Below are 19,658 nucleotides of genomic sequence, written 5' to 3'. Positions count from 1 at the left end.
AGAGTACAAAGAAGCCAGAAATACATTTATTGAAGGATGAACCATTTGCTTTCACGTAATTGTTGGAATTATCTAAATTACTTACATATATATGTATATTTTAAATTTTATAAATAATAAATAATTTTATTTATTTTTAAATTCCAGTATAATTAATATATACTATTACATTAGTTTCAAATGTATAATATAGTGATTCAAGAATTCTGTACATTACTCAGTGCTTATTATGATAAGCATACTCTTAATCCCCTTTATTTATTTCACTTATCTCTCCACCCACCTCCCCTCTGGCAACCAATAATTTATCCTCTGTATGTAGGAGTCTGTTTTTTTTTTGTTTATTTAGCTGTTTTATTCTTTGTTCATTTGTTTCTTAAATTCCACATGTGAGTGAAATCATATGGTATTTGTCTTTCTCTGGCTTATTTCACTTAGCATTATATATCACCTCTAGGTCCATCCATGTTGCAAATGGCAAGATCTCATTTTTTTTTTTTTTAAGATTTTATTTATTTATTTGAGAGAGAGCGAAAATGAGAGAGATCACAGAAGGAGAGGGAGAAGCAGACTCACCACTGAGTGGAGAGCCCGATGCGGGGCTCAATCCCAGGACCCGGAGATCATGACCTGAGCCCAAGGCAGACGCCTAACTGACTGAGCTACCCAGGTGCCTGAAGAGCTCGTTCTTTTTTATGGCTGAGTAATATTCCATTGTACATATATACCACATCTTTATCTGTTCATCTATAGACAGATACTTGGGTTGCTTCCATATCTTGGCTATTGTACATAATGCTGCAATAAACATAGGAGTGTGGGGCGCCTGGGTGGCTCAGTCGTTAAGCGTCTGCCTTCGGCTCAGGTCATGATCCCAGGGTCCTGGGATCGAGCCCCGCATCGGGCTCCCTGCTCGGCAGGAAGCCTGCTTCTCCCTCTCCCTCTGCCTGCCGCTCTGCCTACATGTGCTCTCTCTCTGTCAAATAAATAAATAAAATCTTTAAAAAACAAAACAAAACAAAAAACATAGGGGTGCGTGTGTCTTTTTGAATTAGCATTTTTGTTTTCCTTGGGTGAATACCCAGTAGTGGAATTACTGGATTGTATGGTAATTCTCTTTTTAATTTTTGGAGGAACTTCCGTACTGTTTTCCACAATGACTGCACCAAGTTGCATTTCAACTAACAGTGCAAGAGGGTTCCTTTTTCTCTACATCCTCACCAACACTTGATATTTCTTGTCTTTTTGATTCTAGCCATTCTGATAGGTATGAGGTGATATCTCATTATGGTTTTGATTTGCATTTCCCTGTCCATCATACCTTCTTAAGTAATTGCTTATAGACCTGTCCTGACCTACTTGCAGAATGTAAGGCCCTTAAGGGGAAAGGCATGCATTAAAAAGTACATTTAATTCACTACTTTTTTGAGGTAAAAATAACCGCAGGAAAAACTATTATTGACAGTTATACATTAGTGACTTTTGTTTCATTAAAGCTCAAGGTAAATTTAGAAGGAAGACAAAACAGTTTAATAGAGGAAATAGCTCTTAGCATGGAGCCAGAAATACCACCATAATATTTAATCATAGATTGGAGATCTCTTTTGAATGCTCAGTTTGGTGGGGGTCAAGGTTAGAGGAGCCTGAGTGCATGTGTGTGGATGAGTGGATGGGGTGATACCAGAGTTGATGAAAGCCTTTTTTTGCTTTTCATGGTTTGGTCAGAATCATTTTAGTAATGGAAACTAGAATTAGTGTCTTTACCAAGTAAGTAAAATAACCTATTAGATCTTAATTATAGGACTAACCACTATCTGTCAGGAGAGATAGAAGGGGTTATCTAGGTAGAGTTGCCTATTTTCCGGGCCAAGAGGTCACAGTCCTGTACCTTTAAAATTCTAAGCTGTACTATTTGAAGTTGGTTTTTATTTATTTTATTTTTATTTATTTATTTATTTTTAAAGATTTATTTGACAGAGAGAGACACAGCGAGAGAGGGAACACAAGCAGGGGGAGTGGGAGAGGGAGAAGCAGGCTTCCCGTGGAGCAGAGAGCCCGATGCGGGGCTTGATCCCAGGACCCCGGGACCATGACCTGAGTTGAAGGCAGATGCCCGCCCAACGGCTGAGCCACCCAGGTGCCCCTGAAGTTGGTTTTTAGACAAGAGCTTTTATTTGCAGCTGATGCTGTGAAACTGTTACTTTTTTTTTTTTCCATTTGGGTGTCCTGCAGTGCTTTTGTTGTTCATTTTTTTTTCAAATGATAGAATAGAAATCCGAAGGGGAAGGAAAAGATAGGGAGAGGGAGGGAGGGAGAGGAAGAGGTAGAGAGAAGGGAGACATTTTTTAGGAGGGAAAAACATAAAGGCTAATGTGCAAGAAAAAAAAATACAATAGGAAAATCACAGGTATTCAGAGAAATATTACCTTTTATTCAAAAGAAAGAAGATACAGTTACATTTTTAACAGATACATAAGCTGTAGCTCAAATGTAATAGTATAAAGGAGATTTATCCAAGGAAGAGATAAAGCTGGTCATGATTTAGTAGAAATCCCTGAGCTAATGGTGATTGAACACTAGCTTAGTATTCTTTTTGAAAACGGTCTGATTCTTCTGTGTGACACTGTGGGGATGAGCAGTATTTTTTAAAATTTAAGTCATAAACTTAAAACTCATAAGATTTATGAGAGGTTTAAAAAATCTGGAGCTAATTATAAAAGTGCTACTGATGAAGTCCCTCAGACTCAATAATAAATGCATCATAACCCCTATTTAATACACATAGAGAATTTGGGATGAAAAAGCCATTTCATAATTAAAGGTCTATATACATTGGCCATTAATAAGTTAATGTGGGGGCGCCAGGGTGGCTTAGTCGGTTGAGTGTCCAACTTTTGGTTTTGGCTCAGGTCATGATCTCAGGGTTGTGGGATTGAGCTCTGTGTGGGCTTCATGCTCAGTGGAGAGTCTGCCTGAGATTTTCTTTCTCTCTCTCTGCCCACTCTCTTTGTCTCTCAAATAAATAACTAAATCTTAAAAAAAATAAGTTAATGTGATTTCTGACATCATTGGAGTGCTAAAGAGTTTGTGGTCATTTCTAGTGGTGCTGATAGCATTGTTAGTGAAGAAAACGTATGTTACCATAAACTACAGAATCGGATTCAAGCATGGGAGGTAATTATAATTACAATACTTTTATTTATTTTAAAGATTTTATTTTTATTTATTTGACAGAGAGAGAACAAGAGAGCACGAGCAGGGGGAGCAGCAGAAGGAGAGGGAGAAGCAGGCTTCCCGCTGAGCAGGGAGCCCGATTCGGGGCTCAATCCCAGGACCCTGGGATCATGACCTGAGCTGAAGGCAGACGCTTAACCGACTGAGCCACCCAGGCGCCCCTACAATACTTGGTTTTAATGTGAAGTTAAAACTATTCCTTCAACTTCCAGTCCAAACTTATTTTGTTGGGTAATTAATAAATTATGATGCGGGCTTTCTGATTTTGCTAATTAATTGAATGGTTACTTGATTGAAAGTTACAGTTCCCAAATATGAAAAAGAAATTTCTTTAACATTAAAGTGGGATAGCAGTGCTTTTACTAGGCATATGGTCAGTAATAACCTTTGTGGGTGTCCCATTGAACAGCAGCATCTGGGACCTTGTTCCCCAGCCAGCAGCGCTGCTTACCTCTGTGGCTTTCTCACTGTTATTCTTTATCCTAAGCAGCGAGGTTGAGTTATTAAGAGTTACTCTCCTAAGAGAAAAGGGCTGGTGTGTGTGTGTGCGCGCACGCATGTGTGTGTGTGTCTGTGTCTGTGTTTTGGGCAGATATATGGCATAGACAGGTCTGGCCTAAAGCAAAACTCAGTAGTATAAAGTTGCTCTCTTTTTTTGGTTCTGGTTTCTTTTTTGTGCATTTTGTCCTGTTGCCAGCCATTGCCTCTCAATCTTTCATTCAGGAACATTTTTACCATTGTTAACAATTTTTATATACCTGTTGATGCAAGAGCCAACCTTAATGATCCCTTGGATTCATCTGTGTGCATAGTGGAGATGGCAGCATTTTCTATATCTTTCCTGAGGTGGAAAGCACCAGCAATGGTGAATAAGCACTACCAGGTCCTTCTGGAAATTTTTGTTGAGAAGGCCATAAAATAGAGGATTTATGCATGTGGAAACTATAGCAATCAAGTGGCAAATTATAAATACCAAGTCATGGTGACAGCTCATCAGCACCTCATGACACCAATCAAAAATAACGTTGAAGATGTTCAGGGGCAACCAGCAGGCTCCAAGGGTCATTACAATGGAGATCAACATTGTGTTGATCCTCTTGTTCTCACTGAGTGGGCTCTCAGTTTCCCTTTTTCTGTCTTCCTTCTCATTTCTCCTGTGGAGGCAGATAATAGTCTTCAAATAGCAGATGAGGATGAAGCTCAGAGGGACACAGTACTGGGCCATAAACATGAAGGTGGTAAAGATGAGCTGCTTCATTTTGGAGGGCCAGTTCTCTATGCAGGCCACACCGTGGGTGTAGAGGTCATTGGGGAGAGAGAGGTTCTGAAAAGGCTCATTGGTGGGTGGTAGTACAGGAAGAAGGGCATAGACAACAGAAGAGAAAACAGCCAGATCAATGTAATACCCCAGTAGGCATGAGGTACACTGGGTTTCCAGCCATAGGGGTTCACAGTCGTCTGAAACCTTTTTTTTTTTTTTAAGATTTATTTATTGTGTTGGCTAATTGAATTTAAATAAAAAAATAAATGCAAGGGGCGCCTGGGTGGCTCAGTCGTTAAGTGTCTGTCTTCAGCTCAGGTCATGATCCCAGGGTCCTGGGATCGAGTTGGGCTCTCTGCTCAGTGGAAAGTCAGCTTCTCCCTCTCTCACTCCCCCTGCTTGTTTTCCCTCTCTCGCTGTCTCTCTCTCTCTGTCAAAATAAATAAAATCTTTAAAAAAAAATAAATGTGAAAAAAAAATAAAGATTATTTATTTATTTGAGAGAGAGAGAGAGTAGGGGCAGAGGGAAAGGGAGAGTGAGAATCTCAAGTAGACTCTGCCCTTGCTGAGTGGGGTACCTGATGTGGGGCTTGATCTCACAACCCTGAGATCATGATCTGGGCTGAAATCAAGAGTCGGATGTGTAATTGACTGAGCTACCCAGGCACACCAGCGGATACATTTCAACAGCAATTAATACAAGTGAGAATTATGGATAGAGATGGAGACCCTCTGCTGAGTTTGCACATGGTATCCCCAAATATCCAGTGGCCCATCAGAGTGTAGATGACAGTAAAAGGTATGCACATTACATATAGAAAGATGTCAGAGGACGCAGTCAGTATAATGATGAGAGAAAGGTTTACAAAAAGGGCTCACTTTTTTTTTTTTAAAGACTTTATTTATTTATTTGACAGAGGGAGACACAGCGAGAGCAGGAACACAAGCAGGGGGAGTGGGAGAGGGAGAAGCAGACTTCCCGCGGAGCAGGGAGCCCGATGTGGGGCTCGATCCCAGGACCCTGGGATCATGACCTGAGCCGAAGGCAAGACGCTTAACGACTGAGCCATCCAGGTGCCCCAAAAAGGCTCACTCTTAAGACCACACTATAGACTATGAGGAATAGGAGCAAGGCTAGAGAAGGGGGTCAGTAGGCCTCAACGTAGAGAAATGCAGAGTTGTTGCTTTCTGGCATTGGTTTTATTAGATGCTGGATAGTTTAGAGAAAGTTCCATTTTGTTAGTATTGTAAGAAGAGCTTTTTCTAAGCTTATTTTGGCCATCAGTTCTCGGGAAGCACTTGACTCTGAGGCTTCCAGTGAGTAATTAGTAGGGTTTAATCTTCCTTGATTTTTACCTGTGCTCAGTGGAAATGCACCAATGACTTGAGTATCAGCCTGAGATCCTAAAAAATTAAAGAGAACCCAGAATATTAGTGCAAGTTCTTAACAACCTGGACAAGTCTGTAGTGGAACAGGGTCCCTGAGAAGACATAGAGAGATGGATCTCTCTGCCCTTGCCCTCTTTTCATCTCAGGGTGCTTTATTTGTCCCAGCCGTTAGTCTTTAGAGCTAATAAGGAAGGGAATGTGATAGCATTCTGTTAGCTATATAAGGTTGCCCAAATATGTTTCCATTCCTGTCACCTCCTGTGTTTTGTGTGGGTGTGTGTGTATGCCAGCTATGAAGGCCAGAGTACTATGTTTGGTTTGGAGTTGAGTTTCAATTTGGAGCATCACTATTTGGTGTCTGTGTGACTTTGACACAAGTCATTTGCCCTTCCTGCTTAGGGTTTTTTTTTTTTTTTTTTTTTTTAAGTAGGCTCTATGCCCAGTGTGGAGCCCAACGCAGGGCTTGAATTCATGACCATGAGATCAAGACCTGAGCTGAGACCAAGAGTCAGATGCTTAACTAATGAGCCACCCAGGTGCCTCTTCCTGCTCAGTTTTCTTATCTGTAAAATGGGGATAAACAGTGTCTGAGTTGTTGTGAGGATTAAATGAGATCATGCAACTGAATTTGTCCCTTAGCCCCAACGTAGAGCATAGTAGTGTTCAGTATTTATGTCCTGAATAAAATTTGTCAGCTCCACTGCCCAGAGCTAGTCTATAGCCTTTAGTCTGGAGGCTAGAATCACAAATCATGCCTGCTCTGGAGTAGCACATGCTGTCTCCTCTTTGTACTAGTTATATTCTCTGGGACTGAACCCATACTCCGCACAGGGAGTTTCTGGGTATGATGCTCAGATTCTGGAGATCCAGGAGAGTATCTCCAGATTTGCCTAGTGAGCCACTCCTCAGAATTAACTTTATTTAAGAAGCATTCTCCCTTTCTCTGGGTCCCTTCCTCTGACTTCCAGAGGAAAGGGGAGCCCTGATCCTGTGGTTCAGCATGGCCTAGGGTGGTTATATTCAGTGGAATTACTCAGACCAGAATATACAACTGGCATGATGAACTCCCCACCATTTTAAGTGCTGAGATTTCTGACCCAAGGAGGATAAATTGAAAGAAAGCAAAGGGAAAAAAAAACCCTTCATCTTGGTTTATTCTTTAGGAATTTGAGGAAAACAACATAAATAACATTGATAAAGGAAGCTGAGCAGTAGGAAAAAAAAGAGAACAGATGTTTGTTTGCTGTTTGAAGTTACCCTGGCCTGCTCTCACATCCTATCTGAGTTCAAAGCCTTAGCAGATTCTTATTGGAAAGAAATCACCTTAAGAATACTTGTTACGTCTGTCATGGTTTTAACAATAGATATTTCAATGAGGAACACCATAAAAATGTCATGGATGGATGGCAACTGTGGACTAAGACAGTATATTTTGTAAAAGACCCAAGGAACTGACCTGTGGCTCAGGTATGATGTGGTGGCAAGTAGAGAGAGTGAAATTGATCAACAGTGGTATTGACATGTTTTAAGGCTTGCATGATTCAGGGGTTCAGCAGACCTAGAGTTCACAGATATTGGCTGAAGAGGAATGTGAAGACAGATTTAAGCTCTTTATAATAGACTAGAACTGTAAATGAGACCTGGAAAGCTTTGATTAAGATACCTTCTCCTAAGCAAGCTTTACTTGGAGGAGGAAAGACATGAAAAGGAAGTAGGCGATAACTTCATACACAGGTGCACATCTGCTGGAATGAGTGCTAGACTTCCTATCAGGAGACGTGTTCTGCTGCCAACTAGCTCTTTGATCTTGGGCAAGTCACTCGGTTACTCTGGGCCTCAGTTTCTTCATTTGCCAAATGAAACAAAAAAATGGCCTCCCTATTTCACACACCTTGGTTTAAGGGCTAATGAAATAATATATTTAAAACATCCTATAAACTATTAAACACTGTACAAATCCACATGCTTGTTATTGTTGTTGCTGTTATACTTGTTGAATGTTTCAGACAGAATTGATCTAACCCCCATCCTCTAGAGAGCTGTAAGTGCTTTCCTATCCACTGTACTATTTATTTCTCCAGTATCACGGTTGCCGGAAAGAGGTGGGATTGTTATATTTCCATTTTATAGATGGAAATCAAACTACAGAAAGGTCTAAGGGCTTAGCTAAAGCCAAACAAGACCAGCAAAATCTTGTGCTTGTTTTCTTCCCAGTTCTTTTTGTCCACAAGAAAGGAAAGCTTCCTATGAATCCTTCAGAGAAAGGTGTGAATAACAGTTTCCTCTTTACTTATGTGGAAATTCATACAATTTTGTAGAGTTCCTAGCAGATTGGTAACAGAGATGGGAATACACATTGGGAACCTGTTGTGTTGCCTGTTCTGTTTGATCTGGGTTGTCTGGGCCGAGTGAATGATGGGTTACTCACCACCCTGCAACAGCTGGTCTGAAGCTTAGCAGAGGTCCGTCTACGCTCCTGTGTTGATTAGTAGCAAAGTGCAAATTAACTCCCCAGTCTATAAGTTCCTATAGAGGCTTGAAGCTCAGAAAAGCCAGAAGAAGGTCAGATGGGCCTCATCTGGGAGGAATTCAAAGGGGAGTGCTGGAGTTACATTATCCATTGCCCTCTACACAAGACAGAGAAGATTAACAGGAAAATCCCCAGTATGGATGTTAAATGGCAATGTGGGGCTTACACTTTACATAATTGGTAACTATTAAGTTAAAGTATTTAAATCCTGCATATCTGGAAGCAGGATCAAAGCTAAGCTTTGATGCATAAACAAATTCTTGGGATACATTTCTATTTTAGGAAAGTTCATCTTTGGCTTGTTTGGTTGGAAGTGACCCAGAGATGTGAAATCTCAAATTACCGAGTCACATTTTGCCCAAAAATATGAGTAGGCCATGGCAGAGGTAGGTAATCTTCAGTCTCTAACTTGACTGTATTTGGTTCGTGGAGCACATGCCTTGAACTGGTGCCATGTGTGCCTTTTCATGCAGAAGTACAACATTACACATTTTTGATAGTTTTGTGTTTAAAGGTTTGAGGATGAACAAAATAAGAGCGTTATTCTGCTGAAGTATCTCTATGCACCTTCATTTCTGTATCTACTTTTTTTTTTTTTTTTAATTAGTGTGTCTTTCTCTTTTTCTCTCCATGCAACTCTTATTTTTTGGTGGGGGTTTGGGAGCAGAATTCGTGTGTGACTGCTCCTTGGTCTCCGTGCTTTTTCCTTACCTTTCATTGTCTTCCTCTTGTGATACCTGTCGCATTGTCTCCTCTGTTTCCCTCTCTCCCTTAATTGTCCATAACACAGAAAAATTGAAGCGTATTTTAGACTATGTGTTATATTTCATTTGGTGCTATGGTGTCTTGACCTGGAGAAGACACTACAGGTATTCTAATAGACCCCTCTCATTTGACACTTGTTGGTTGCAGTTTTGCAATTAATTACTGGGAGAACAGGGACCAGAGCCCATGTCTTCTGGCTCTCAGATTTCCATGCTCTTTCCACTATTTTCTGCTGCCTCCTGTTTTATATTTATTTATTTATTTTTTTAAGTAGGTTCCCCGCTCACCGTGGGGAGCTCACCGTGGGGCTTGAACTCAACCCTGAGATCAGGACCTGAGCTGAGATCAACAGTTGGACGCTTAACCGACTGAGCCACCCAGGTGCCCCTGTTTCATATTTCTTGAATAAATTTCTGTTTTTCTTATTTTTAATTTTAAAAGTAAATGAGTAGAACATTTTCTAATTCTTTTATATTCAAACGGTTTCCTTAATGTAACTTCAGGGAGTGTGTGGCCTTGGGCAAAGTGAAGTTTTGCACACACCTGCACACCCCAAGTGTTTATGTGGGGGTCCCAGAATAGGTCAGGGCCACACTGCAAGCATCTCCCCCATAGAACGCTTTCTCTTTTTCCTTAAACCTTTAGGAATACAGATTGTGCTGCTGTGTTGATGCAGATAACATCTTGCATTTGTTCAGGGCTTGACGATTTTAAAGTACTGCCACACTCATTAATTTATTCAAGAATTTAAGTGTTGACAAAGTGGGCTATCTTATTTGAGCTCTGTAGCAGTCATGTACTGTAGATAGGAATGATACTTTAATTCTGATTTAAAAACATGGCAACCAAGACCCAGTGACTTGCGCATAGTTAGTGGCAGAGTCAGGAGGAAGACTTCTACTTTCTAAACCATACCCAAAGCAATATTTCTAGTTTACTGGTCATTTCATTTTAAAGAAAATCAATCAAATTAATCATTTGCATTCCATGAAAACAAATAGAACTAGAAGCTCTGTAAAGACACATCTTAGAGCTCTCCCTAAGAACAAAGTACCGTATTAACCAACCACAAGAAGCATCAAGAAACAAATGCCTACTCTTTCACAGCCTTATTAAAAAGTATAATTGGGGGGTGCCTGGATGGCTCAGTTGGTTAAGTATTGGCCTTCAGCTTGCGTCATGGTCCCTGGAATACTGGGATGGAGCCCTGTTGTCAGGCTTCCTGCTCAGTGGGGAGCCTGCTTCACCCTCTCCCTCTGCTGCTTCCCCTGCTTGTGTTCTCTTGCATGCGCGCTCTCTCTCAAATGAATAAATAAAATCTTAAAAAAAAAAAAAAGTATAATTGGCCTGCTTATTCTAGACCATGCAAACTCCTCTTCGACTATTCACCCATTCCAAAAAATAAAATTTCACATCTGTCTATTGCAGAAATGTGTGCTGTGTTTTAAGATTTGGGGATAACATTTGACTCGTCCATTCTTTTATTAAATGTATTTTGATTTTCTCTGCTGGAAATGGTTTATCTGTTTTTCCTGAAACTTGACAATTGCCTGAGTCCATATAAAGTGTAATTGGAAAATATACATATTTCATTTCCCAAAGCCTAACAGTTACTTTTAAAGTCAAGCCAACACAGATTGTCTGAATTGTCTTTAATTTTCTGTGAAGGTTAATGACTGGGTTGTCATTATAGGGATGTTGAGGTTTTTAATTTTTTAAAATAACAGTATATTAAATGTATCAAGAAAGGAGAGCTACACTCTGCCAATAAAGGTATGTATACCAGGTTTTTAATACAAACAGATAAACAGAAAGTAATTGAAACTGCATTGTGCCAGTACTACCGTTTGGTGATTTCTTTTGATAATTTTCTTACAGTGGTGCATTCTAAAGCTGTGGGGTTGTTTTTAAGATCACATAAGCAAGAAGACATCTGGTATAATTAGGCCTGAAAGCATGACAGTTCTAATTTTTAATGATCTTCACATTTTAAAACTGGATTATTTTAACACGAAATGAACATTTGAAAAACACATTTGCAAGATTTTTCTTTGGCACTTTAGAGGTTTGTTTCCCAGTTTCTTACCTGTTGGAAATTTCTAGTGCTATTGCTGTTCTTTTCATCTTGTACAGGTTTTCCTTCTTCATTTCCATGATTATTTTTCTATGTTTGTTTCTCTGTCACAAGATGCCTGGTGAGCCGCCTCTCCAAGCCAAACACCCCCTCTCCCTTCTTGGCTTATTTGTTTCTTAAATTCCACATATGACTGAAATCATATGGTATTTGTCTTTCTCTGATGAACTTATTTCACTTAGCATCATGCTCTCTAGCTCCATCCATGTCACTGCAAATGGCAAGATTTCATTCTTTTGTAGGACTGAGTAATATTCTATCGTATATATGTACACTACACCCTCTTCATCCATTCATCAACTGATGGACACTTGGGCTTCTTCTGTAATTTGGCTATTGTAAATAATGCTGCAGTAAACATAGGGGTACATGTATCCCTTTGAATTCATGTTTTTTTGTATTCTTTGGGTAAATACATAGTAGTGTGATTGCTGGATCAAAGGGTAGTTCTGTTTTTAACTTTTTTTTTTCCCAGACCACAATATAGTTGAAAGGCCAAAACCAGAGAAGACAAAGTCAAAAAGAAAGAAGGTATCTGTTTCTACAAATCTCAGAAACAACAGCAATATATATTTCTCATAGGTAAAGGACAGTGTATGAGTCAGAGTTCTCCACAGAAACAGAGCCATTTGGATATTATATATATAGTACATATTTAATAAACATATCATATATATGTGTATATATATATACACATATATACATATATATATAAAGAGATGTAATATAAAGGATTAGCTCCTGCAGTTACGGAGACTGGCAATGTTACAGGATTTCCTTCTCCTTCAGCGCCCGCGGTTCTTGGTCACGCCACTTAGAAGAATGAAGAGGTAGACCAGACAGAGTGCTGGGCAGCAAAGCAAGGTTTATTGAGCGATAGTAAAGTGATAGTACAAAGCTCCCGAAGAGGGAGGGGACCCGAAAGGGTTGCCCTGTTTTTAACTTTTTAAGGCATCTCCATACTGTTTTCCACAGTGACTGTACCAGTTTGCATTCCTACCAACAGTGAGTTGATGAGTGATCAATAGCATGAGTGATCCTTTTTCTCCACATCCTCACCAACACCTGTTGTTGCTTGTGTTGTTGAGTTTAGCCATTCTGACAGGTGTGAGGTGGTAGCTCATTGTAGTTTTGATTTGCATTTCCCTGAAGGTGAGTGATGATGCGCATCTTTTCATGTGTCTGTTGGTCATCTGGATGTCTTCTTTGGAGGGATGTCTGTTCACATCTTCTGCCCATTTTTAAATTGGGTTATTTGTTTCTTGGGTGTTGAGTTTTATAAGTTCTTTATATATTTTGGATACTAACTCTTTATCGGATATGTCATTAGCAAATATCTTCTCCCAGTGGAGCCCCAAATTTTAAAACCAAGCTATGCAAATCAATTCTGTTTCCTCACCAAATTCATGAACCTCGAAATTCCCAAGTGGTTAGCAGCCTTGATATTGTGTATCTGTTTTTTATAGAACCCCGCCAGGTCACTGGATGGTTGGAGTAGGTGGCAGGCAGTGGGATGTCCACGACAGAAGTGGAAGCCAGTCTCCTCCTCTGTAGGAATTTGAAAAGCAGATGTGGTCACAGTGGTTCAAGGCGCATCCCTCTTATTTTCCCAGTCACTTTTTAGTGGTATTCTGGTACTTACTTACCTGTTTATACTTGAAGTTGAGAGAGTAGCAAACTTTGGAAGAGTGTAAGGCTTATTCAGAAACAAATATCTTTTCCATGCATAGAATACTGGCAAAAACTAACAATGTCCACACAGTTGGTAGATACTAAGAGGTTATCTTAACTCACAGTTGTCTGTGATATTGGTGAAGATAAAGCAGTTTGAGTTGGACAGACCTGTCTCTGAACCTGGATTCTCCTGTATTGCCTAGCTGAGTCACCTTGAGCTTCTCTCTGAGCTTTTGAGTCCTTTTCTATAAGGTGAACATTACCGTCTATCTGGCAGGATTATTTTGTCGCATAGTAGATATTCAGTAAGTGGTAGTTTATATTATTGTTTTCTATAGTATTTCTTAGTACAAGTATATGATCCAGGTTAAGAGCAGAGTTAATTGTTTTTTTATTCCCACACCCCTGTCCAAAGAAAGAGTAGAATGAGTGTGAGAGATTGAGAAATGGTGAAACCGGAGTTGTTATTTATTTATTTTTTAATTTTTAAGGGGATATTTGGTATAAACCTGTCCTTACTGGTGATGAAAATTTAGTAAGCATTAGAGTTTTGTTTGCCTCAGTTAAAATTCTTTGTTTTAATTGCAGAAGCTGGTTTATAGACTAATAGCCTTGGACAGCAGGCATTAAAGTTGATAGAAGTATCCAAAGAAAGAACTAAGTCTCTGATTTCTCCCATCTCTCTAGAGCCCTGCAGCCTTGATATTTGCATTCTTGTTATATTATATACTTTATTTTTAGTTATAAAACATGTTTTATTGTCTTTATACCTTGATAAGCATTAATTAATATAGTAGGTGATTCTCTGACCCCATACTTTCACCAGCTTAGGGGAACTCAAGATTGAGGAGTATCTTGAAAAATAAAAGGAGCAGAATCTAAACTCAGAGTCCCAGTCATCTGTGTTACAACTATTTTAACAGAAGCTTGGTAAAGAAAGGGTTCCTTTTTTTTCCTCACCCTGCTGCAGCTATCTTTACCTCTTTCAAGGACTCTCTGTTAACTGCTCTCTCCTTATGAGAAGTTGAAGTAATTGATTTTTCCTTTGATTTCAGTAGATCCTAGATGACCTGTTTACTCCCTGAAGCTTACAGTATTCTCTTAAGACCTGAGCGAGAGGATTCTCTCTCCTGGATCTTGTATGTAGAGGACCCAGATATCACAAACTTTAAAAAAGTAAGTGTCATTTGGGATCCAGCACTCAGCACTGGTAGAGCAATTTGTAATCCAAACATTTACTGTAGTGACTAACACCTGTCAGGCCCCCAGATACACTTCTCTTCATCACTTGCCCTGATGCCCTTGAAACAAATGTCATGAAAGTTATGGGCTTTGATGCTGGTTATGGACACTGCTTTGGTATGTAGCGAGGAGTCAAAGTGGCAGAAGTTCTTAGGTGAAAGGACAAATTAATTAACATAAATGCAGTAAATTCCTGCTTAATGAATTAATCACTTTCCAGTAGTGCTAACCATCCATTTTCTTGTTTCTCTTTGTATTCCAGGTTGTGTTTCTACTTAAAAATTAGGTTGATATTTTTAACAGTGGTCCATGGCAGCTGAGGAATATTTTGCAATATTAAGCAATTCATATTACTCTTAAACTTTATATATGAAAGTCCAGATAAAACATGTGTTGTTGACATTAGCAATGGATGAAACTTGATAGACTTGTGAGTAGTTCTATTTTTGAAAAATACATAATACATAGGGGCACCTGGGTGGCTCAGTCGTTAAGCATCTGCCTTTGGCTCAGGTCATGATCCCAGGCTCCTGGGATCGAGCCCTGCCTGCATCAGGCTCGTGCTCTGTGGGAAGCCTGCTTCTCCCTCTCCCACTTCCCCTGCTTGTGTTCCCTCTCTTGCTGTCTCTCTCTCTGTCAAAAAAATAAATAAAATCTTAAAAAAAAAAAGAAAGAAAAATAGATAATAGGATTATAATATATATTTTTAAATTATGTAAAAGTTTCAACTTTATTATAATAATTTTATTTAAATTTGGTATTTGTTAATTATAATTTGTATATTACCTTTTAATTTTATAGGTAATTTTTGGCAGTTTAGAAAAAAAGATTACATTTGAAAACAAATATAAAAATAATTTTAGGGGCTCCTGGGTGGTGCATTGGGTTAAATGCGTCCGACTCCTGGTTCTGGCTCAGGTCATGATCTCAGGGTTGTGAGATGGAGAGCCCCACGTCTGGCTCTGTGCTCAGTGTGGAGTCTGCTTGAGATTCTCTCCGTCTGCCCCTCCCGTTTGTGCTCTCTCTCTCTCAAACAAATAAATCTTTAAAAAAAAATTTTTAGTTTTTGATTTTGCACAATTAATATATATATTTTGATGACAGTATGTTCAAATTTTGTATACTTTGAATAAATTATATTTTATTTTTAATCCTTTAGATACTTACTGGCAATATGACACAAATCATGAGAAAATCTTGTTTATAACAACATAACTAGTGATTTTAATGAAATTAAGAAAAATACATTTTTTGGAACATATCATAATTTATGCATTATGTGTGTCTTTATTTTTATTATTTATCCATTCATTGCCAGCTTATCAACATTATATCCAGACATGTGCAATAATACTTAAATTCAGTTGTCTTTGATATTTTGTCAACTTTTAGTCATATAAAAATCATAGCTCTACACTTTTTAAAAAAAATTTTGTCAAGGTATATAGATTAAACACTTCTCCAACTTTATTTCATATCTCTGTGTCTCTCCCCTTCCCCACGACCTATCAAATTCTTCCCAACTCCAGTTTTTTTTTTTAATTTTTAAATTTTATTTTTTTAAAGATTTTATTTATTTGACAGAGAGAGACACAGCGAGAGAGGGAACACAAGCAGGGGGAGTGGGAGAGGGAGAAGCAGGCTCCCCGCAGAGCAGGGAGCCCAATGCGGGGCTCGATCCCAGGACCCCGGGATCATGACCTGAGCCAAAGGCAGATGCTTAACGACTGAGCCACCCAGGCACCCCTCCCAACTCCAGTTTTCGAGAGAAGTGTTAGTAGGGAGCAGTGGGATCCTCTTTACAGGAACTCTGAGTTTATTGGTGGCTCACTTTTATACCTGTCTTAGGATCGGATCTCACCTTCTCTTACCTCTCTTTCATGATGGCTGATCAGGTTTGGTGAGGGAGGGTAGAAGTAGAGGTGGGAATTGGTAATATTAGCCAGGAGATATTTCAAAGAAACTACTCCTTTGATAATAATAACTTATGGATAAAACATAATTTAACAAATTTCCTCTTGATGGTCTACCCCTATTACAAACAGTATCACATTATCAACAACAACCTCATTTGTGAGTCAGTATTAACCCACATTCATTTCTAGGAATTATCCTAGGGAAGTGACAGTCTGGGACACAGTGATGTTTGGACATGTTGGGTACACCCTCATATCCAGGCCTAAACAGTGTACTGTGATGGTATGGCGGATAAATGCGTCAAAGCATGAAAACCTCCAAAAGAACTTTCACTCGAGTTTTATTTGAAATGTTGGGGTCAGTTAATTCCAAATATTCCTTTCATCTCTTTCGTCCTTGGGTATTCCTCACAATGCAAGGCCTTGCAGGTACTGTTCCCCTCTTAGACCCTCTTGCCCATTTCATTCAGAACTTCACAGGGCCCTTCTCACAGATCGTGTACATTCAGTTGATCCTCAAAGATTCCATATTGTAGGGGCGCCTGGGTGGCTCAGTTGGTTAAGCGACTGCCTTCGGCTCAGGTCATGATCCCGGAGTCCCGGGATCGAGCCCCACGTCGGGCTCCCTGCTCAGCGGGGAGCCTGCTTCTCTCTCTGACCCTTCCCCCTCTCGTGCTCTCCTTCTCTCTCTCTCTCTCTCTCAAATAAATGAATAAAATCTTTAAAAAAAAAAAAAGATTCCATATTGTGAATTCACTTGTTCGCTAAAATTTATTTGTAACCCCCAAATCCAATACCCTGCTTTAGTGGCTGTTCGTGGACATATGCGGAGTGGTGAAAACTTCAGATCACCCAATGAGCACCACGCTGAACAAGGTAACTATTCTGACTCTCTGTTTCAGCTCTCATACTGTATTCAAGTGTCCTTTTTGTGGTCTATTTAGTGCCATATTTTTCACATTTTTATGCTTTTTGTTGGTGATTTCCCTGTTTAAAATAGTCCCCCATCTATAGTGCTGGAGTGCTGTCCAGTATTCCCAAGTGCAGGAAGGCTGTAATGTGCCTTACAGATTAAGTATCTGTGTTAGATAAGCTTCATTCGGGCGTGAGTTATACGGCTGTTGCATGAGTGTATTAAATAAGTATCTTTAAACAGAAGTCTCTTTATTTATTTTTTTGTTTTGTGTTGTTTTTGTCTTTTACATGTTGGGTGTCCGGTTTATTCAAACTGTCAGTCAGAGCCCCGCCCCCAAGGAACAGGAAGTGAGCTGGGAGCTATGGGGCTGAACAGGGCAGGGCTGGGCAGGTATCAGAAGGTAAAAGGAGCTCAGCTGAGCAGCCAGAGCAGCATCAGGGCCAGGCTGAGCAGGAGAGTCCAAAGCCCACAGAGCCCAGCCCCACTCATGGCCTCAGCACAGAACCTCGCCACGTCCTTGTTGGGGTCGCGCTGGGCTGGGTCAAGCCACATCTGGATGCAGCGACCGCTCCCTCAGGTGTAGTTGCTGAGTTTGTAGGAGTGGCTCCAGATCCCACTGCACAGAGCGGCAGGTGCGGGGAAGTAGAGATGGAAGGGGTAGCAGGCAGCTCCCACTGGGCACCGGTTATACCCTGATGTCCGTCCCAGCCCTTGTGCCAGTTGTTCTTGTAGGTGTAGGAAGTGTGGCAGCCTTCCCACCAATGCTGGCAGTCCTCTTTGCACAGGGGCACGTTCAGGTCACGCTCTTCGTGCCAGCTGTGGCTCACCTGCTGGTCCCAGGGCCCCCAGGTTGGGGGAGCACTCATACCGGCAGGTGTCCTGGATGAGGTGCTGTTTGCAAGCAGGTGCCGTCTGTCCGCAGTGGTCCCAGTTGAATCTGTACAGGTGGGAAATATCCTTATGGATTTCCCAGCTGGTGTTGGCAAAGCAGCAGGAATTCTTCTTCCAGGGGCTGCACTGCTTGTGCAGCTCGTCCTCTGGGCTTGGCTTTTCCTTGCTGGGCTTGGCATCCATACAGATATTGAGAAGCTCAGTCCTGGGCTGGGTTGCCCATACAGTGGCTACCCCCACCCGAAGGAGTAGCAGCTGTGTTATCACCAGCTGGGCCATGTCAGTCTCTGAATCCTGTGACAACCAGGGAGGTTAAGCCCTCCGAAGACCTCAGCAGGTAAAGGACCACTGGACCCCTCAGAGCTCTCTTCTGGCTTTATAAGCTAAACAGAAGTATCTTTAAACAAAAATTCAAAACAAGGTTATGTATTGATTGATGTTAAAAACGTGACTAGAGACTCAAAAGAATCCAACTCTGTTTTTCCTAGTGTTCACTAATTCACTGTTCATGGCAAATTTATAGAACATAACTATTGCACTTAATGGAATTGGCTTTATCTAGCTATAGCTGTCTGTCTGTCTGTCTATCTAGTTATCTATCTATCTATCTCAAGTTCCCCATTGCCATTTCAGATCACTTTTCCAACTTTGTGGAATTTCAGTCCAATTAGGTGTACCCCTTTAACCTTTTATTTTGCTGTAATTTTCTGATTCAGTTCATTATATTCTTTCTCACCTCTAAGTTCAACAAACATTAATGCAGTTGAACTGATCGATCTTTAGTGCTTTTTGCATCTTGCTTAAGAAATTCTTCCCTGTCCTGAATTCATGAAGATATTCTGCTGTACAGTCTTTTAAAAGCTTTTCAGCTTTTTTTTTTTTTTAAGATTTATTTATTTGAGAGAGAGAGAGAGAGAATGTGCACATGCATGGTGGAGGGAGGGGCAAAGGGAGAGAGACTCCCAAGCAGATTCTGCACTGAGCATGGAGCCCGACATGGGGCTTGATCTCTCGACACTGAGATCATGACCTGAGTTGAAATCAAGAGTCGGACGCTTAAGTGACTTGAGTCACCCAGGATCCCCAAAAGGTTTTCACAACGCAAAGTACTAACCACTATACGATCACGGCGCACCACCCTCCTGGCGGCCCCAAAAGGTTTTCAGTTTTGACTTCCACATTTAGGTTTATAATCTATTTGAAATTGATATTTTTATGGTGTAAGTTAGAAGTATAATTTCATTTTGTTCTAATAGATACTTGATTATCCCAGAACCTTTTATTGAAAAGACCATCTTCTCCCACTACTTTGCAATGGCATCTCTGTCATTTATCAAGGGCTTACATATGTATATATCTATTTATTTTTTTTACTCCCCCGCCTTTTTTTTTTTTAAGATTTTATTTATTTATTTGACAGAGAGAGACACAGCGAGAGAGGGAACACAAGCAGGGGGAGTGGGAGAGGGAGAAGCAGGCTTCCCGCTGAGCAGGGAGCCTGATGTGGGGCTTGATCCCAGGACCCTGGGATCATGACCCAAGCCGAAGGGAGTCACTTAACCAACTGAGCCATCCAGGTGCCCCCATAAATAAAATCTTAAAAAAAAAAGGAATTATGGGTATGGCTATTAATATAGGGAGCTGATTAAAATAAAATAAAAAATCAAGTATGTTTTTGAGAAAGAATTTTTCATCAAAAGTACCAC

The 19,658-nt window shown here is 40.2% G+C and overlaps 1 pseudogene; it reads right to left on the bottom strand.

The window, feature by feature from the left end:
- Positions 1-17,472: 17,472 nt before the first annotated feature.
- Positions 17,473-18,231, bottom strand: LOC110591096 (annotated as a pseudogene).
- Between the last annotated feature and the right edge of the window lie 1,427 nt (positions 18,232-19,658).

Source organism: Neomonachus schauinslandi, chromosome 7 (genome assembly GCF_002201575.2).
Source record: "Neomonachus schauinslandi chromosome 7, ASM220157v2, whole genome shotgun sequence".
Classification (NCBI taxonomy): Eukaryota; Metazoa; Chordata; class Mammalia; order Carnivora; family Phocidae; genus Neomonachus; species Neomonachus schauinslandi.
The sequence above is the reverse complement of the archived record's forward strand: the minus strand, read 5'-3'. Positions and strand labels throughout refer to the sequence as shown.